Raw genomic sequence first — 22,663 nt, forward strand, 5'->3', positions numbered from 1 at the left:
ATCGCCATCAATATTCATGGTTCAATGTATCTCCTTCACTTTTTGTTTTGCTACTGTGCAGTGGCAAAATCCTGATGCAGTATTGCCTGTGGAAAATGACACAAATTGCAAACATAGCAAAATATTTATTATAGACAGACCTTAGAGATGAACCTCTACCACCAGAAACAAAGCAAGAAAGCTTTCCCATGTTATCAAACAGAATTGCCAATTTATGCCATGAGTGAAAATGCCATTTAAAATCTACATAGTAGATAGCATTTAAGCAGGTATGCTGCATCACTGTGCCTGCAATACAGTCATATCTTCTAAATTAGCGGCCACCAACTGGTGGTCCATGGACCACTGGTGGTCCATGAGAAAATTTTTGTGGTCCACAGAAAAATTATTTGCATTTTTAATATTGCACTAAATTAGGGATCCTCAAACTACGGCCCCTGGGACGGATACGTGCAATGAATGTTTGTGTTGCTGCCCTTTGAGCTTTTTTTGTGTGAGTCGGAGAGGGGCAGAAATTCCGACTTGGGGTCTGCTTCAGCCTTCTAGTGTGGGGCTTTGGGTGAAGGCTGGAGGGATGTGCCACTGGTGGTGAAGAGCCAGAGGGCCTCATTCCAGTGGGACTGCATCATGGCCGGACTGGTTGACCATCTCAGCCCGCTGAGCTTCCAGGTACCTGTACTTGGCCTTGCACTCCCGCAGGTCTTTCCGCTGCTTGGAAAACCTAAGCTTGTAGTCCTCAGTGAGGTGCTTCTACTGAGCCTACTTCTCGGTCAGATCCAATTTGAACTGAGCTGTTTTGCCAACTTTTTCTTGTGGTGCTGCTTAGCTCCAACAACTGCTTCCTGTTGGGGCCCTAAGGAACCCGGGCGGAGAGGTGAGGAGTTTTGGTCACGCCCACCCAGTCACATGACCACCTAGCCATGCCCACCCAGCCGGTCATTAGGCAGATCATATTAGTGGTCCACGGGATTTAAAATTATGAATTTAGTGGTCCCTAAGGTCCAAAAGATTTGAGACCCCTGTTCTAAATCATGGGTCCCCAACCCACAGTCTATGGACCAGCACTGGGCCATGGTATGTCAGCAACTGGGCCACACAAACAAGCAGAGCCCCATTCACAGAATGCAGTCATCACACAAAACCATGCCTCTTCTGGACAGCAGTACAACTTTTCTCCAGAGAACCAGTCCCTGATGCCCCAAAGGTTGGGGGCCTCTGTTCTAAATTACAATGTGCTAGTAAATGTTCTAGTGTGTCTGTTTAAAGCTGGAATCCATAATCCTACTTATTGATGTCACAGCAGGGATAGCAATAAATCTTGACGTTCAACTCTATATTCACAAACTTGCTTTGTGAACACTAGTGTAAAATGGCCAGATATGCTGTTTTATTGACTGTGGGAAACATCCATATATGTGCAAAAGATCAGCCCTACTCCAAAACATGAAACTCAACCTCTTACCCACTTTTTTGAGTAAAAGCTTTTATTTTTGGGGTTTGACGTAACAGTTCTATCTACTTGGAAATCATTGTTCCCATTGGTTATCAGGTTAGCTCTCTCACTTATCAAATTTTGTATTGAAGCACTATAAACAAGCTCTTTTAATAATATCTTTACGCTTCCTCCAAGATTTATGACCACATTTCTCTAATAAAGGAATAATAATGCAAGGAAACATTCTAGAAGAAATTGATATAATTCATCCCCATTACTAAAATAATAACTAATCTCATAAACAAAAATAAGTAGAAGAAAAACTCACTGTGTATATATCTAGCCTTATGGTCATCAGGTAATCAGGCTAAAAAACAACTGATAAGAAGGCTAAAATTTTCAGAATTCTCAACAGATTGAGGAAAGCTTTCTCTTCCTCACAAAATAAGTGGTCTGTCTGTTCCATATTGATTTATTCTCACTGTTGAGTCAGAAACGAAGGCAAAAATAATCAATAAAATGTGATATTGGGGAAATATTTTCTAAGCAAGTTAAGAAAAACTGCTAATCAGTAGTGCCAGTACTAATCAGAAAGAATTGCAATGTTTTAAACTTCATTTTAAGTGTATTCTCACATGTACTTATCTACAATAAACATAGCACGACTATTACATATTTTTTGAAATAAAATCGTGACCATAAAACCCCCCAGCAGGCAAGGATGTTCTATAATCGAACTGGGCAAGCTTCTTCAGACAAAAGGTTATGTGTTGGCCTGTAGATGGCATATTCAGCAGCCACATTCTGAAAAGTTCATGTAACAATACAAGATTTAAAAAATGGGAAAGTGTATGAGAAAAATTAAAACATATTTAAAAGCAAATTGAATGTAAGCCAAATGAATTTACAGGACTTCCCCATGCTGTCACATTACAAATTTCACTTCATTGGTAACTTCTGAAGCTCTTGGTTGCTAATAGTTTTTGTTTTATTACCTCTGCCAATAGTTGTGACAAAAGGCTGCGACAATAATTAATAACCATCCCAGTGCTAGTCCACTCCCAGAAGCAGTCTGGCAACCCAATCTCTCATTTCATAATTTTTTTTGTGTGGAATTTTAGACATTTTTCAGAGGTTCTCTTAACTTTATTAGTACAAGAAAGTAATAGTAGCATTAACCCTAGGAGGAGTATTTGCGCATTACCTTGAGAAAACGGAAATAATTAGAATAGTCTGGTAGTAGCCAAAAATGGGATGGATTTATTTACTGTAATCACATTCTTCCTCTTCTGTTACTACCGTATGTCCAGTTTAATTTAATTAACGGTATATGCAAAAAACACACCCCTCTGCCAAGTAGCTTATTATTCTTTCAATTAGAGGTTAATGCTATTTGTCTGCAGAATCAATCAGCTACAATTACATCTCTGTTGCTTTCCATATGTACCTTATCCTGACATAGATTGCTACAAGTTTAGCTACTTTGATAAAATGACATCTAATTTAGACTTCTACTCCTTTTCCAACTATTTACAACCCACACATAAATGATCAGGTGCCCAAATTAAAATTCATGCACTATACTAAATGACACAAAGTGTATAATATCTCATAATATAACAAAGGAATGTATCACCAAGGAGAAGCTTTGTTTAAACCTACCTTAAGAAGTGAATACATTACATAAAGTATAAATTGCTATTTATAGTTTATTTATATATGTGAATCAGGTCATAAACTACTGAAGCAAAACACAGGAAGCAAAAAGGAAAGTTTCAATCTTGAGTCGATATTTCAGTATACTTAGCACTGCTAACTGAAAACTAAATATTTATTCTTCAGAATGAAAAAACAGTAAATGCGCATAGAAAAGCTCTTAAAATTGGAAAGGTTATGTAAATGTTAAAGCTAAAACTCTAGTTCTCCAGAAAGCCTTGTAATATATGTATGCATTGTGTACACTACAAAAACTATGGAATCATACATGTGTTTAAAGATATTGTTGATATACAACATTCATATGATGAAAGCATGCTGAAATTTCTTTTTTAATGTTAAAGGCGGCAAAACTAGATGGATTGTGAGGTATGTGTGATGATAATAATAATAGCTTTTTCAACAAAATTTATCAAATGTCTAAAGCCACAGAATTTACAGTTACTTTATTCAAGCATCAGATGGGGATTTATCATACATGTAATTGTTACTCCCAAATACATTTATAGTTCAATTTCATAGAAAGTTCTTGACTATGAGGACAATCGTAGTTTTGTACTTTGAAACAAGTGGACATAATGATATTCTATACATTCCTCCAATCCCTTCAGCATATATTCTTGGTACATGAAATATGCTAGTAAGTAGAATTTATTGTACAAAGGGAAATCTCCCCTGCAGAAGAAGGAGAAAGCAATCAATAGGGTAGCCTTTTATCATTGCAACTATATTATTCCCTTAGAGCTGATATATATCAAACAGACAGCTAAATGCTTACTCGTCTTTCCTATATCCTAAAAATACCATCTATGTGTAGAATGGGAGAACACTGTACAAGATTCTTTGGTAGAACGTAATTATGTCTGATCTACCTTTGCATCTCTATTAATACACAATGTTACAAAGGGAACCCAGGATAAATATTACATATTATCCCTTCAAGGCTTTATCTGATACAATCAAATTGTAATCTTGGTAATCTTGATTGGGTTGGGTTTACTAATTCAAAGTGTTAACATTTGGGACTGGCTTCTTCCAGAGCATCTTCCCAAGTATTAGCATCCAGATGACTATGTCTAGGCACAGAAGCTAAGCAGGTGGGTTTGGGCCCGGTTAAAACTTGGAAATCATTTCAAAAGATGGAGGTTCTTGAAACATGGTTTCTCCCCATTTTATATAATGACCAAGACTCCTCCACTTTCTTAAGCATAGAGGGGCAACATCATCTTTATTATTAGTCTACAAAGCAACCAATAAAAGAAAAGATTTTAGAATTTGTGAAACTATAACAGTGAACTAATACTGCATCCAGGATAACTACACTAAACAAGGAAGTCATACTTTCAAAAATGAACTTTGCAGCATAGTTTCTATTTGTTGCCCATGCAACAATCATTCAAATATTTAACAAAACTCCTCCCCCTTGTATATAGTTTATGTAGCTAATCTTTGAATGAACTTCTAATTAATAGCAGGTTTATAAACTTCATGAGCATATCTATAATAAACTTAAGAATTATAATCAACCAGTTTACTTCTTTAGTGAACCTATTACTTTGTTACACATGGTTGCTTTATTTTATGGCTCTATTTTTAACTGTATTGCAAAATAACATGAATGTGTGAGGATTTAGGAGAGAAAGAACAGTCAATTAGCATAAAAATAGAGTCTTTAAAATGGTAATTCTTTGCCCTGTATCTGACTGTTTCCAAGTTTCATGGCAGTGGGGTAAGTAGAGCCAAAAATAAAAAAAGTGGTGGCAGCAGCTGGGCATACTACTATAAACAACCAGAAGGAAGATGCATACAGTATTTAACAGACCATAAAATTGGGAACTTTTCCTGCCATTTGGTATCCTAAAGGAGTTGATCTGAAAATGTCATTCTCCTTGGATAGCAAACACAGAAGTAATATCAGGAGAAACATAACTAAGTCTATTAAAATGAATATACATTTTCAGAGTGGGAAATAATGTATTTCCTAATACCCTAAATGCAACCATTCATTTGTCTGACCATTTTACCTATATTCCACAATCAAAAATGATGCTTCCACTGTCTTAGTTGAATAGATTATGGATTTTTAAGGGGGAAAACCCTCTCTCTGCAAAATATTATACCATTCATAAAATGTAATTTTTTTCTGCAGAATTGTATTCAAATCTCAGTGTACTTTTGTATGGCAATTCTAAGCAACTCACCTGTTTATTTTCAGTTTTAAATGCTAAATTAATTAATTAAAAAACTTTAATTTTTAAAGTGAAATATTCCTGTCCTCTTTTAACACTTAAATGTATTCCTTTAAAATATGCTGATATTCTTACACCAGTAAAAAGTTATTTTAGAAAGACATTCAGAATTTATGTAAACCTCTAGAACATACTTGAAACGGAAAACCCATGATAGCATTCATAATGGAATTTTATCTGCATCTTCTCTATAGTAAATCCCACTGGCTTACTTACATAGAAGTGCCACTGAATTCAACAGGATTCCTTTCCTGGTAGACACCTATGGGAACATGCCATGAGTCACTTCTGCCTAAACAGTTAATTCTATTCTAATATTGTAGTCTGAAATATAAAAGCTCTTCAATTCACCTTTTTTCTTCCCTGTAGTATACGTAGTTTTTTGGACACAAATTAGATATAAAAATATCTCAAGAATGCTTATAAAATTGGTTCACACGACTGCATTAAGCTTTGGTTGGAGCACACGACCTATTAAGATATAAACGAAATTGATGGATTCACAAAACATCACTTTTTTTTAAAAAAAGGTAAAAATCAAACATTGTATCTTTTGGCTGATCCCAGTGTGTGGACTCAGTGATTCTGTTCATGAACTTCGACTTCTCTGAAATTCAGTGCAAAATCTAAACCTGAGAAAAACAAAGGAAAGGACTAGAAAAGTCCCAGAAAGCTATTGTTACACACTTCATTTAAAATCACGGGAAGCACTTCTTCCCAAGCAATGTGTGTAAATCCATTCACACACTCCTTTGACTCTGACCCACAATAAAATAAAGTAGAATAAAAAAACCTCATGGAAAGTGAAAAAACTCGGCAAAAAAAAAAAAGATTCAGCAATCACATTCCACCGATTACAAATTAAAATTCAAGTTTACGGGTTACGAGAAGTATAAAAAAGATTAGGGGAGGGGGAAGAAATCATATTCATAACGAGTCTCCACTCTATCTTTAGATCGTTGTGGAAAAGAACGTTTTAAGAGATTCGTCAAGCAACTTTGTCCATTCGAGTATCTATTCCCCACCCTACCCCACCCACCCCCACGGCATTATTTCCCCTCTGCCTTTACAATTACAGTATTCGGGGTTGCTACAGAGAGAGACAGACAGAGAGAGCAAGAGAGCCGGCGAGAAAGCGCTTTTTTTTCCTGAGCCCGAGGGCAAAATATTTCGGATCCCCCACGCGCTTCGCAGCTGCCGCCGCCACAGTCTAGTGTCTGTGTGCTCGCGCTGGGGGCACTTCGCTCGCTTTTAGCGCTGCTGCCAAACCCAGCCACAGCCAGCGATATTTTTTGGGTGGGAGGGGGCTTGGGGAGAGACAGCAGCATCTCTCGCATTACCAGGGGAAAGAGGAGGCGGCGAAACAAAGCTCACCCTTTCACCGAGACCTACAAAACGCCAACCTACCGCGTTCTAGGAATTCTTCGAAACCACCAAACGTTCCCACTCTCGGCTCTCGCGCCTGCCGGGCTCTTCCGAGGGACCCAGAAGTCAGGTCCCTGAGATGCACGCGCCAACCAGCTCCCGCACACGGCGGCGGCGGCAACAACAGTCCCCTCCCCCGGCGCCCGCTGTCAGCTCTCCCCGTTAATTCCCCCCCCCAGCTTTGGATTGCTCCCGCCTCTCTCCTCCCCCCCGGTGCTCCCCCCCCATCCCAGGCTAAGCGGCCGCTGACCCCAGTTCCGCTCTTTCCTGGCACATGGCCGTGGAGGTTGCCCGCTGAGCTGAGCCGTGCGCGCCCGCGCGCTCGCCGCTCTTCTCCCGGCAGGGGCAAGCGACCCCTCTCGGCTTGGACTCAAACCCTCTTGGTTTGTGACTGGTATGTCTTAACTGGGACCTGGATGACTTCGCCTCGCCCGCGGGACCGCCAAGCAGCAGCTGCCAGCTCCTTTCTCCACACGCCAAGTCTTACCCGGGAAAAAAGAGAAGCTGGGGTATCAGTGTAGTCACCCGGTTAGTTCATAATCGCCCCACCCGGAGGAGGAGGTGCTGGAGGCAGCGGCAGTAGTGGAGAAGCAAGCCAGGCGTTAAAGACCCGGGAAGAAAGGCACCAGCTGCCGCTCGTGCTTCTGCCGGATGGCTGCAGCAAGTACCCGTCGCCGCCGGTGCCGAAAGGCGAGCATGCTAAGCCAACTCGGGCGCTACCGCTGCAGCGGCTTTGCCTGCGTCTCCCAGGCTTCGATGTTGGGAGAGGCGGCGACGGTTGGAGGAGCCGAGAGATGCGCGCGGCTCCGCGTGGCCCCTCCCTGCTCTTTGGGAGGGCAGGGGCGGCAAAGACAGGCGGGGGCGCTATCGCCTTTTGCGCAAAAAAAAAAAAAGAAAGAAAAAGGAAAAAAAAGCGCGTGAGGGAGGGAGAGGGACGCCTCATCCTGCAAACTGAGGGGACAGTGGCACGCGGGAAGCTGCCCGTTGCGCTCCGCGTGCGCGCACACACATTTTGACCTCGCCTCCCCGCCTCCCAAACTAACAGCACTTTCCCCAAGTTTTGTGCCAGGTTGACGGGAGGCGTCTGTAATGACCGAGTTTCGTCCCTAACGTATGTGTGTCCTCAGAATCGCCAATAAAATCGACAAAGAAACAGCCTTGGGAAGGTTCCTCTTCTGGACCTTTCCATCTCGGTGGCTCTTCTTTGCGCACTTTGTGCGCAAACTGGACGGGAAGGTCCTATGCAAAATATTACATAGGCGCCGGGAGCAGGTGCATTCCGGCTGTTCCTCGGTAACGCCACCCAGGTCAAAGTCTGTTAAAGGCAAAAATGCTAGGATTTAATTCATGTGTTCAGTTTGCCTCTCTTCTGAAATGAATTATTATCCATTTTTTGTCAGGGATACAATCATAGGTATGATGAAACCTATGAATTGTACAGAAACTTCTCAGAGAAATGTATTTAAATGTATTTAAACATAAATATACTGTTCATTGATTTCCTTTATAATATAATGATGCACAAACACAGCTGTTAAAATATAACAAATGTGTAGCATAGTAATATATTGCTTTATCAATTCATTAAGTCAATACAATGTAAGCTACATTTCAGTTATAGGTTGCAATAAAGTCGCAGGCTTTTTTTTTTTTTAATTCCTGCCCTCTGTTAAATCTATCCATGGATCTCCGTGGGTCTGTGGATCTCAGGTTAAGAACCTCTTTTTCTAGGAGCTTAGAATGGCTTATAGAGAAATCTCCCTTTGCTTTAACCCAGAACAGCCCTATGCAGTATGTTGGTCTGGAGTTACCCAGTGAATTTCTATAGCTGAAGGTGGACTTAAATATGGATCATCCTAATCCAACTTCTTAACCACCATCTTAATCTGCTCTGCACATAACAGTAAGCCACAATGGATGATTCATACTCTACATTAAGCTAAGAACCATATTATGACTTGTGACATGATGTGTGTGAATTAGCTTTTGATATTGAATTTTTTGCATTTTCCCTTCCCAGTACCACAAAGAAGTGGTAGTATCTTTTATATAGTGTGCTCTCATGTTTTGTGTATCACATTCCTCAAACACAGCTGACTTTCAGAAAGCTGAAAGACATCTTTAGCTGTGTCAGGCTTCCCTCAGCGGGCAATGCAAAAAACTTCAGCAATAGATTTCCAAGGACACAAAAGCTCAGCTCGGCAGGCTTATTTTAGGAAAGCTAGGAAGCTACTACAAAAGCATTCCAAGGACAGCTGTGTATCATCTGTAAAGTTCAAACTTTCAAGGTTCAAAAGTTCTGTGCCCCTGCATCCCACTTGAGGGATAGAGCAGCCTAACTATCCCTCTCTTTCAGGTAGGGAACCCAAATCCAATTTTTCTCTTATTTGGTATAGTACGTCCAAGGAAACTAGGTATGTTTAGCCTAACAGAGAGAAGGTTTAAGGGTGTCATGGTGGCTTATATCCCAAAACTTGAAGGATTGTCACACTCATGTCACAGGGAAGAGAGTGTTGATTTATTCTGAGGGCAGGACAAGAAGCAGCAGGTGGAAGTTTGTCAAAGGGAGATCCAATGTGGAAATAAAGAGGAATTTCTTGACAGTGAGAACAAGTAATCAGTGGTGCAGCTTGCTTCCAGAGTTGTGGATGCTCCGTCACTGGACGTTTTAAAGAAAGGATTGGACAACCATGTGTTCAGAATGGATTCCTGTCTTGGGCAGGAGGTTGAATTGGAAGACCTCCAAGTCCCTTCCGGCCTTATGACTCTATGATTTAGATAACAAAGTAGCCAGAACAACCAATTTGTAATTGAGTCACAGTACCTCAGTGCTAGGAGAGAAAAATGGGGTGGAAGAAAAGGTTGTCCTAGAAGATAAGCTGGCTGGTTTCCTAGGTATATGAGCACCATCACTGAAAGAGTACAATATTTACTGATGTTTCTTCTGTTGAATTTGTGTATAAACTCTACTTGAGAATCAATTTTCATCTGGAAAAGCTGGCTAAGAATATGCAAAAAAATAATAATTTTAAATTAATACATTATCTCTGAAAATGTCAAATGTTCAATTTCTGGGTTCAAAATGTTTTTGCAAAGAAGAAAGCCAATGGACCTTCACTGAAGTTGAAACCACTTGTTATAGTTCTTCATAAATGCAACTTGATTATTTTTCAACATGTCTTGCTTATGCATATGGATTGGTTATTTTCTATTAGAAATGTAGAGAGAAAATATGCATACATATATCAGAAATCAATATTTTCATCCACTACATAGATAGATTTGTGTACTGGAAAGAATGCATTTGCATAGAATTTCAAAGAGCATCTCAGTGTAGAACAATCTTTTTCCAGTCTCGTGCTCTACAGATTAACAGAGTTGGAAGGAACCTTGCAGGTCATCTAGTCCAACCCCTTGCCCAAGCTAGGAAACCCTACATCTTCCTCTATCTAGGATTGAACTCACAACCTCCTGATTGTGAGGCAAGAGCTCCACCTCTACACCACAGCACAGATGTATTGGGACTATCGTTCCCAGAATTCTCATTTAACATGACCAAGTGGCAGTCACACTAACTGAATTTTGGGAATTGTTGTTCTAATACATTTGCAGGTCATTAGATGTGGGAAGTTTGGTAAAGATTTTTAAAATAATTGTCCTAATGATATTATGGGGTTTAGCTCTCAGAATTCAAATCTAGTATGACCTAGTTACCACATCCTGTTCCATATCTGTATTTGTGCAATGCATTTTTTTTTCATTTTGCTCCTGACTTATACATTCTTCCTTTTGTTCCTTTATAACATAAAACACTCTTTCATGTTTAGGTTCTCATGAGCACAATGTCTCAGCAATATTAAAGAAAAATCTATAGCGCAAGCTGAATTTTAAGAAACTCTAAAGCAAAATGATTTCTTTTTTGTTAAATCTCTAAATGGGAAATTTATCAAGAAATAATTTATGCTAGTTTTAAAGAGACATTCTAAGAAAACCTCTAAGAAAAACATTCTAAGAAAAGGAATTTTTTTCTATTGACATTCATTAATATGTGCTAAATCTAACTGTTGACTGGGTGATGGAAAAGTAAGCTTGTCCACGGTTAAGTTCTCAGCATCAAAAAGCAAGATTTACAACCATTTTGGAGAAACAGACACCAGAACAGTTATGTTTCCAAAAAGCAGCAACTTTTCTTGTGACCTTCAGCCAGTTTTGAAAATTATACTCTAGTTTATCTCCTTGCACGATACGTTTTTATTTGTGCTTCATAGACATATGGTTGTCCTAGTTTCTTTGTTATTTATGCTAGTAAATTCAGCAACCTGGACAGAAATTATCTATGGAGCTATATTCAAAGTGGAAGTCACAAATTCTTTTACTTACACATATTTCTGGGAAGAAGATGTATTACAGGGTCAACATCCTTTATAGATGATGGACATAAATGTATAATTTTATATAATATGTGTTGTGCAGGAGCTGATGCCACTTTTTTTAAAAAATGAAAATTAAAACACATGGAAGGAAGATCACATTCCACCTATATTACTTTAACCATTCTGATATTTATTTGTTTATGCATCAACTTTCAGTTAAGTTGAAGATTATCTTCTTAGTGCTTTTCTTTCTTTCAGCACCCTATCAGGTATATTGGCCCAAGAGAACATGATTGGCACAAATTTGTCTCAAGAGGCAGACTAGAATCTGGGTTTCTCCATTGCCAGTCCAACACTAAACTGCCCATTACAATGGCTCTCATGCTCAGTAAAGCTCTGTCACAAGAAAATAATCCAGTTAAGACACACAGTTTCTAAAGTTTTATTCTCATAGCCAGCCTCAGTATGGAAATCCAAGCTAGGGAACATTTGGTCAACTTTATCAACAAAACATTATGCAGTATGCTTATAGCAAGCATTTAATATTCCAGGTCTCCATCTTGTTAGCAAGGGAAGTGCTATATAATTCAGAAGTCCTGACTATCTTACGCAGGCTAAATGGAGTTTACCTGCTTTTCTTGACTCAAAATATGACTTGAAATATAAATTAATCTAAGTTCAATCTGATTCATATCATGATTTCTTCTAGTGGTCACTTACTGGTTCTCTCATCTTTTCCATGTAAACAAGGAAGTTTTGAAGAAAAATGTCACTGCACTCTGAAAAACTGTGTCTTATGGTTCTGTATTCCATGGCAGATTTTTATTTTATTTTTTTAGTAACAGATAACGAAGGAAAGAGTTATGTGGAAATGTAAGAAGTTGCTACATATATGGTGAGAATCACTTTGATGTAGTGGTTAAAGGGACCTGGTTAGAAACTGGGAGACCCAGCACAAAGCCAGGTCAGTTGACTTTGGACGAGCCATTTTCTTTTAGCCCTTGAAAGAAGGCAAAGCCAGACCAGCTTCAAAAAATGTTGCTAAGAAAGCTACATGGACTTGTCCAGAAGTTGCCACAAATCAAGTTTAATCCAAAGACATCAAAAAATACTTTTAGTAAGACTTTTGTTCCATCTTGCCAGTATGCTTGACATTAACTAGCAGTTCCTTTCTATAATATCCATTCTTTCATGAAGATAGGTATATACCTGATCCTCTTGAGTCCTTTAATATGCAAATTCAAAATAAATGCTACATATGATGCATATAATTGTACTCATATAAACAAACTTTTCATTATCCCCAACTGATAACAGAAATCCTCAGGTATCTATCACAATTATATAGAAGTAGCTATAACTACATTTGATCGAATGCTTACAAAATTTCTGCCTGAGAATGAATTTAATATTTCAAAGAACATTATGAAATATCAAGAATGCGGGGGGGCACTGTGAAAGAATGGCTTTAACCTTTTTCTTGCCGCTATTTTCTCCCCTGAAATTAAATTTCCCTTCAAATTGTCATTTTGTTGAATTAATAAGTAACAGTATTATACATTCTTTCCCACCCTGTGGTATTAATAACAGTTTGGAGAATAATCTGGAATATGTAAATTACATACAAAAGTGGTGACACCCACTCCCAGTTTTAATTCTGCAATCAAGCTAGATTCCTGCAGCTTCTGGTAATAAAGAAAAAATTGTCAGAAGATTTAATCACTTGCAGTTTTGGCTTATACTTGCAGTTGGCATGTATTAAAAGAGATCTAATCTGACTTTTCTCCAGCAAAATGCTTTATAGAAGCTGAAGCCAGGTGGTATTCAAAAGAAAGTAATTTTTCAAGTTAGCAAAATACTTTAGCAGTTCTTCAATTTAATTCATTATTAAACTGTAACATTTACTGAAATGAAGTAGCCTCAGAATAAAGAATGTAAAAAAAAAGGCATTGTATGTTTGTTTAAAAAAAGGAAATGCTGTATAAGGAAAATAAAATGAAACTACATGAAGTATTGCCAGATTTTATTTATATTTAATTATGGTTGAGAAAATAAACAACTGTAGGACAACATTTTTGTATGACATGTAGGACAATATTTTTTGAACCAAGGTACCTCAAAGGGGTCACCTTACATTTTCCGTCCAAAATGTGGAACTCATGACTGCTGTGAATTGAAAATAGGCAAATTTTATAAATTATTTTATGACATAAAATTATAGTAAAGCATTTTATGACATAATATAACATGTCATACATAACACATTTCCTGTGTCACCTACTGATGTTTGTGCTATACAGTTCAATACAGGCTACTTTCAAGGCAGATACATTTCTGAATATCTCCCAGAATTTTTTTAAAAAATGTCAGGCTCATCAGAAGCTTTGAGGTTGCTGAAAGCATTGAGGAATATGATAAGGAGATATCTCTGAAACAATGGCCCAGTAGATCATGTCTTAACTATTATTTCATATAGATCAGAAAGGAAGTCACAAGACCTGAAAAGACCTCATCCTGAATCAGTGAAGTGCATCACTAATAATAGAGAGCAAGTCTCTCATGCTGGTCAAGGAAATCATATATAAGTAATTTTATATTGTTTGTCAATTGGGTGCACTTTGACATAGTATATTGAGGTTGAATAATGATTACTGTTGAATCTTGGGTGTGTGTAAACTTCTATTGCTGCCTTTTACTGACAGAAATGTATGATTTTCTTTTTTCAAAAACACATAAAATAGGAATCTTAAGTACAATACTAATTTACATAAAATTTCTAAACTTTCGCTTTGTGTATCTGCAGTACTGGAAATTAACAAAAATAATGGAGCACTTCAGACTTTTGTCTTGGTTTGTACTTAGGGAAGCTGGTAGAAGAAAGTCACATAAAATTCTTGTTTATAATATTGGCTGGGGAATTCTGGGAGTTGAAGTCCATAAGTCTTAAAGTTGCCAAGGTTGGACACTCCTGATCTAAGTCATCCAGAGTATATAGTGGATCACCAGTCATTTCTACTTCATCTATGGTAGAAATAAATTGGCAACCAATCTAAATCATTTTAATATTGTGTGACAGCAATGTTGTCCATTTGGATTACTCCAGAGACTGTGCTGGCTAGTTATCACTGAATTCTGCAGTAGCTTATGTTTCTTCATTATATCCAAAGGTAGCCTCATGTGAAACTCACTGCAGATGTCAACAAAGTGGTCTCCATCTCTACTAGCTTTCTAAAAAATAGATAAAGTTGTTGATATACTTTTTGGAGCTGGTTAAACGTAATCCTGGCCATTATCTCAGTATGACGTCCCAGAAAAAGCCTTGAATCAAAAGCATTCCAAAACTCCAACTCTGCTAATAACTTCATTAGTTTTCCAGGTATTTTCAGAGGCTATAAAATGATTAATGCAGAAATAGAAACCTTGGCTTATTTCTGGTCCCCAGGCTGAGGTAGACTCACTTTCTGAAACCCAACTTCTTCACAGGAATCCTGGAGGAATGATATTATTGATATGAAACATAGTCACACTATTTTCCTACTATTTTCTTTATGAACTATACAACAAGTGACTTACTATTGTAGCCAGATCTGCCAATACAGTATGTCCTGCCAGCTCTTGGTTATCCAAGCTAAGACATCTCATCACACATAATGAAATTATATATGATTTCAGTTTATCTAAGCTGATTTGTCATTACAGAGAAGAATGGGCAATTTTTGTGAATGGACCTCCTTAAAGCCTAAGAGTTTATACAGCAGCTGGAAGAAAACAGCTATTAAATTCCTGAAATTTGTCTTCTTAAAACAGGCTGCTGATCTACCAATAACTACTGTTTAGTTTCCTACTGCTACAATTGATACTCTGCATCCAGCAAAGCATACTATCTAGTTCCATCTGCAAAAATGACAAAAATTTATAAATAGGGAGCAATGTAGAGGTAGGAAGATTTTCTATTTCCCACTCTGTTGTACATCCTAGCATTTCCCCATCAATTGCTAATCAGGTCTACAATTTCTTAGCTTGTAAGATGAGACACATTTTGCCAGATGCTACCAGCTATTCAGTGCCAATAGGTAGTCTATATCCTCAACTTTGAGGCCTTCCTTTAAGACCAGTCATCAAAGGATTACCTTTTTCAGTGGATATGTGCCACCATGTGACTCTGTTTCAGAACCACAACCAGCCAATTGGGTTTTCTTACTAAGTTCTCTTGTAATTACAAATCCCATAACAGATATGGTTGAAGTTTAATCAGAGAGCAATTTTAACAAAAGGTAATACAAAATAAAACTGGTTACTTAGCAATTGCTCTTTGAAAGATGAGTGGCGGGTCTGTGGAAGATACACTTCTTCCTTATTTGTTCTGGAGCTGCAATAAGGGTGTAATACTACAAGCTCTCGGCTTGCTGTTTAGTTTTAAAATAACACATAAACACGCACCTTATTAATATCCACAAATATAATCCGTGGCATGAAACTAGTACTTTAGATTGTAATTAACAATGCTGCTGTAAAATTTGTATCATAATTCTGTTTCAACTTAACATAAATAATCTTCTCTATGAAAAAAACCTAATCTATGGTTTACCTCACTCACAAAATCCAACAATAGGTACTGATGCAAAACATACAGAATTATTTATGGAATGCATTATTTTAAGCTTATGAAAAGTTATAGTGTTTAAATATGTTTTCATGAACAAAATATTTCTTAAACTGAATTGACAAAAAATTCATATAAGTAATATTTTGAATACATTTTTAATAAGTTAATTATGATCCTCTGCAATGTGACCGAATCCAACATGCTTCTTCCAGTCAACCAGGAGTGAAGTGGAAGCTTATCTTCAGATAAGCTCCTCTGGCAGGAACTGTATTTAAGAACAGGTGCAGCAAATAGTCCCTCTTGTTGCATTTCTATCTCTAGCAGCTGAAGTCATTTGCACCTAACTGCTAATGTTGACTTGGGACTAGGCATTTAGTTTTGAACAGATGGCTGATGCCGTTGCTAACTTTGACCATGTCTCAAGATGGCTTGAAGAGATGATTGGTCCAGATCATATCTGAAGATATGATTCCAATTGAAGAATGAATTGACCTGATGCAAATCTGCTGGTATATAGAAGCAGACATGCTTTTTGCAGAAATGGATGTACATCTAACTTGCTTACTAATCATATGGATTTAAGCAAATGTGTGGATAGTTTTTATAGTTTCTAACATTACTATTTCCAGATATACAGTAGAACTGGAACAACTGTAGCAAAAGAAAGTTGAATAGTATCGATAGTAATAAGCACCCTGGGTGCAATCCCAAAACAATTGTAGGACTATTTGAATATCATCAGCATTGACAAAAATCACCATTAGTCAACTGCAAAAGGCAGGTTTACTTGGAACAGCTTACATCCTGCAATGATACAATTAAACAACAATGTTTGCCTATATCAGGTTCTTGGGAAGATATGGACTAAAATGCCAAATTCCATCTAAACATTTGGTTGCCTGTGCAATGAAGCATAATAATAAATAATGATTACCAATTATTTTCTAGTCAAATTTCCTTGCTTTTTCTAATATAAAAGATGATTGTTGGATCACAGTTTAAATTTGTTATATGTATGCTTTATAATACTTTATAATGGCTTAGACAACTTAGAACTTCGCCGTCTTTGGTCTGACCTAAGCATAATACACAAAATCATCTGCTACAATGTCCTACCAGCCAATGAACACTTCAGCTTCAACCAAAACAATACAAGAGCACACAATAGATACAAACTCATGGTCCAAACTAGACTGCAAAAAATACGACTTCAGTAACAGAGTTGTCAACGCCTGGGAATGCACTACTTGACTCCGTGGTTTCTTCCCTAAATCTCCAAAACTTTAACCTTAGACTGTCTACTGTAGACCTCACCCCATTCCTAAGAGGTCTATAAGGATGTGCATAAATGCACCAGCATGCCGACCATCCCTGTCCTAATGTTTTCTTTTATTTGTATCCTTTTCATGTATTTATAATTATGTTTACACTTGTATCTGTCATAAATACATGCTTGACAAAATAAAATTAAAAATAAAATACAAATCCAGGAAAAGGGGCCTAGAAATTTTTTATTAGAATGTTTGAATAATGCCAATTACAGCAACATCTTCAAAAGAGAGAAGAAACAATAAGATATAATAATGAAATCATAAAGTGTAACATTTTATACAGATAAGTAAAACATTATCTAGATAGATGGATTAACTTTCTAAGCTACTAGATATATCCTGAAAGATTCTAGGGTCCCGTTACTCTAAACCTCAACCCCACTCCTTCAATTAAGGTAGTTAAGGAGGACTATAAGGAAGAATTCTTGACTATGAGAGCTATTATATTGTGGAACTGTCCACTTGTGATTTGTGAGTGCTCTATCGCCAGATGTTTTCAAGAAAAGACTGGATAGCCAGTTATCTAAAATGGTTTGAGAATTCCTGCACTGGGTAGGAAGTTGGCCTAGAAATCTATGGTACTTTGAAACTTGAGTACAACAACAGATGTTTTCAAAAAAAGAACCTAATTCTTTTAGAGAAAGTTACTCAAGATTATGAAATATAGCAATAAGAAAAGAAACTCATAATAGATTTTCAATTTGTATTTTAAATGACTACATTTAAAACAGGTTCAAATAAATAATTGGAAAGACATTAAGGAAAATAAATTAAGAGATCTATGGGATATGGAGAAAGGAATAACAATTTGAATACAAATGAGAATCAGTGAAAGTCTGAGAACCATCATTTAAGTGCATGATATACTTTAATGGCAGTCAAAGTTCGTGACCAACAAATAAATTAACAAGAATTAAATAAAATTATACTGAATGTAGAATCATTGAAATTTGGACAGCATATGAGTTTAATAAATTATATTCATATCATTACAAATGAAATATCTATATATTACTAAACCTCTCCTGTTTGTTTGCAACCTTCAGTTAACCCAAACTCTGCATCATAGCACAAAAGTATTTGGATACCTTACATCTATTAATGTAAAAAATGCATACAAAATCTGAGACTCATTATTCCTGTGTGATTGAAAATTCAAGGATATTCACAGCTGCTGTATTTGAAGAGTTGTGGCCACTGCAACATTGTTGTGGTTAGCCACAATCACATAATTTCCAACACTGCCTAACAGCTTCCTACAAGCAAAGTCAATGGGGAAGCCACCAGGAAATCAGAAGTCACTCCTATTCCTATTGTATTATGCTGCAACAATTTGTGAATCAAGGTGCCTCAAATATGCTGTGTTGATTTTGATGTAGTGACTAAGGTATCAAGCTAGAAACAAAGAAACTGTGAATTCTAATCCATTTTAGATGCATTTTCAGATGGCTGATCTTTGGCTAGTCACTTTCTCTCAGCTCTAGGAAGGTTGCAATGGCAAACCATTTCTGAAAAACTAAGCCGAGAAAACTGCAGAAACTTGTCCAGACATGTTCTGTGACAGTCACTGAGAATTGGACATTGTTGAACAGAAGAAACCACTCTCTTCAATTCTTGTTAGTTAAAGAATGCATAAGAACAATGGGAATCCATTGATCCTAAGAAATTGAAATTTTCACAATGTTACACCAGTTTTATTTGAAAACTTCAGGCAATTGCAGCATCTCATGGTCATGTATTATAGATACTCCTCTGAGGTGATGAAGGCACCATCCAGCATTAGGATTAAAAAAATATATCATCAGCCTAATTATACCACATGGAAAGAGAGGTGGGATATCATGGTTAACAGATGACACCAAACATTGTTAGGAAGGAGCAAGAAGGAGGCAAGAAAAGAATTGGATGAGGCCAGTGCTAGAAGACTCTAGGATCAGTCAGGACAAATAACATGAGAAAAAGGAGAAGAGGTATGCATGTATCCAGAATGACAACAACAGGCACAAAAGGAGAAGAGAGGACAAGACAAAAGAACAGAGAAATACACATCTTCAGAATCGGACACAAAGAACAAATAATAAAAGAGATGAAGAAATGAAGGACAAAAGGGCTGCAGATATCCAAAATGACAATAAAAGGCATGGCATGAGAATATAAAAAGAGATGGAGAAGAAAAGGAAAGATTGATTCAATAATACATGGCAAACATTCACGATATGAGAGTTCCTCAACATTACAAGCCTAACTTCAATGACAAGACCTCAAGAGAGCAAGAGCAAGGCAAAATGCATAGCTCACATGGCATAATATTTCTGCTGATATTGATGTGATAGCCACAGGCCTGCCTCACTGTCATGCCTGTGGATTTCTCCATTCCCTGGAGAAATCACCAATTTCTGCTGTATGAAGAAAAAGATCAGGAGGCAAGTTGCAACCTCTACCTAATGAACACTCCAATTTATACAGCAATGATGAAGCTATTGCAAATGAGTTCAGGAAGAGCATCGGATAATACGCCTATGATAATTCAAGTGATATCCTTTGGTGCCAAAGAATTCTTCCAATAAGAAATGGATGGAGTCTTTCTATGATTATTCGAAGGCAAATCCATCATTGCTATACATTGGACAGTTAATGCCGTACCCCAATCAGCAGGGTCTATGACATCTTGGTGCCGTCATTTTGCCATGTGACTGTCACCACAGTCGCCTTGGCATGGCCATCTCAGTGCAACCATTTTGCCACTGCCATGTCCCCATGGCCACCTTGGTCTTGACATAACCATCTCAGTTCTGCCATCTCAGCACAGGACAAATTATCACGGGAAACTTGCCATGTTGAGGACTCGACATGCTCTACCCCGTGGTATCCCTTCAACTTGCAAAAAGAAAAATTTGAGACATTGCAAAAATGTCCATTGTCATTGATCCTGAGCAAGATTAGCATTTGAACATGAGAGAAAATTTAATGCACACATTGCTGTAAAGATGCTGTCATGATACCAAACTACAGTGAACAAAAAGCAACAACAAAGTACCTTATGTTAAAAAAACAAGGAAGTGGTTTGCAAATAATTTCACAGTTACATCCCTCATACAACAGTTTTCAATACAAATATTTCTTTCCAATTGAAGCTAGAGGCTGGCATTATGATGAATAACAAGAAACAATGGCCATGTGTCACTATGCATATTAAATAATGAACCACAAGAATGAGTTTAATAATCTCTCAGAAGAGAAGGTCTGTTCCAACAATACTTGTTTGACATGCCTGCTAAGATTGAAGGTGAAAGGCTCAGTTACATCCCAATAAATCAAGCAATCTTGAGATCAACAACATACAGAGGCCTGACTGATGCACTGAATAATGATGATTTTATAAACATTCAGAAGACTCATCATCCTCTCTTCAAAATGTGTTAGTGGACCAAGAGATATGATGGAACAATGTCAGGATGCCATGATGTATGTACAAAAGTGTGGCAATGCTTCATTTTTCTTTACAATGATATGCAATCCAAAGTGGCCTGAAATCTGATAGCATCCTTTTTTTTAATCAACAGCCAAATGATTGGCTAGATTTAATCACAGGAGTATTTATCTTGAAGAGGGCCTATCGAAGAGGAGGGCCTGTTGAAAGGGCCAGTCTTCAATCATCAAATAAAAATAGTCCCCTTATCAGTCAATAGGAGTGCTGATTATCTGATTAGGCAGCACAAGGAAACAACAATTAACAACTTAATAGCTTGTCATCAATCTCCCAGTTTACAACTAAAAGCTATCACACAATAAGGAACCATTTAAATACCATGGGTAGAACAGCCCAGTGCACGTATTCTGGAAAGAGAGAAGTTCCCTGATGATGGGCTCCAGTACGAGCCTGAAAGTTGGAAGAATAAACCTTTGATCCTAAATTGGATCCTGCAACATTATCGTGGGATACATACTTTCATTTGCAAAAGTAATGTTTCTTAAATTATTATATTGATGCATCAGGAGGAACTGAGTCCTTCGGGAGAAGGGCGGTATAGAAATCAAATAAATAAACTAGTAAGATATTTATCAACAACTTGATCCTTGCTAAAGTCAGGGGACATAGGGAGTTTGCTATTGTTGTAGCATCATCTAGAATTTCTGTTTCACTGTGCAGGACTGGCCTAGTGGGGTTTTAATAAGGGGTTTTATTGGTTTTAAGTTCTTCAACCAACTCTAAATTTTCCTTTGTATTAATTGATTTTACTTTGACTGTAAACCGCCCTGAGTCCTTTGGGAGAAGGGCGGTATAGAAATCGAAACAATAATAATAATAATAATAATAATTGCAGCAACATTGATGTCTGGTGATAGGAAAATACATTAAATTAAGATATCCTTCAAAGTTAATGGAATTATTAATTATATCCAATTATATCCAATTAATTATATCCAATTATAATTAATTAATTAATTAATAATAACTTTATTATTAAATAAATTTAATAAATTTATTAATTAATTTAGTTAATTATATCCAATTAATATAGTTATTACATACTTATGCTTATACATATGCTTATATATTATACAGTTACTTTCATGCTTATGCTTATATATACTGTTGTGACAAAATAAATAAATAAAATAAATAAATAAATAAATAAATGCTCTTTGTAACATCAAAAAACTTCTTAATGCTATAACTTTGCTTTCAACATAGATGAGAGCTCCATGATTGGGAGGAGAGATTTTAAGCCACAGACCACAGTCCTTGTGATATATGTGGCAAAAATATTTTAGGGAATTTTAATTATTTGTTGTGGTGATTTCTGTCAGGATTTACCAGTTGTGAAAAGAGGAAATAATATGGAGAATTAATGCATCAAAAACCATATTTATGAGAAGCTTAATCAAGCTGCAATTGGATAGAAACATGTAATTAAGAGAAAGAGAAGGATGGTTTCTGAATTCTTATTGAAAGTTGGAGAAGACAAGATTCAGAAAAAATGAAAATGATGAAAGATATTGCTCTGCTGACAAGAATTATAGAAGAATGTATAGATTTCATCTTCCCAACATTCGACAATCCTGAAGAACCATACTCATAGAATTGTATTTTGTTTCTTCTAAATGAAATGATAAAAAAATCAATTCCATATGCATTAGATGCTTTTCTGGAATCATGAAAGAATATTATTCCTTCAATGCTGTCAGTGAAGAAACTAAAGCCACTCATTTTCAAAAAGAATTCTTTGATTCACTTCAATTCTCTGAATTGCCACCACATAAACCAATACTGAAGACAAGATCTCCCATCATTTTAATAAGAAACTTGTATCTTCCACAAGTTTGCAATGGACTATGGAAGAACCCTACAAAATTCTAATTGTATCAACGATAAACATTGGTGCATACAAAAATGACATTGTCATGATTCCAGGAATTTTCAGAAAGTGAAGATGTTCCTCTTCATCAGACCAATTTCCAATATAGTCATGCTTTGGTCTCATTAGACATAAAGTGCAAAGTCAGGTCATGAATTTGCTGATTTG

At 37.0% G+C, this 22,663-nt stretch overlaps 1 protein-coding gene across 2 annotated transcripts in view; it reads right to left on the reverse strand.

Annotated features, from left to right (window-relative positions):
* The window catches only part of ST6GAL2 (ST6 beta-galactoside alpha-2,6-sialyltransferase 2), an 85,633-nt gene extending 77,993 nt beyond the window's left edge, over positions 1–7,640 (reverse strand). For both annotated transcript variants that reach the window (XM_058186609.1, XM_058186607.1), the window contains exon 1: positions 7,313–7,640. The gene's annotated coding sequence lies outside the window, so the exon portion shown is untranslated. The remainder of the gene's footprint in view (positions 1–7,312) is intronic.
* Positions 7,641–22,663: the final 15,023 nt, after the last annotated feature.

This window comes from Ahaetulla prasina, chromosome 5, assembly GCF_028640845.1.
Source record: "Ahaetulla prasina isolate Xishuangbanna chromosome 5, ASM2864084v1, whole genome shotgun sequence".
NCBI classification, from domain to species: Eukaryota; Metazoa; Chordata; class Lepidosauria; order Squamata; family Colubridae; genus Ahaetulla; species Ahaetulla prasina.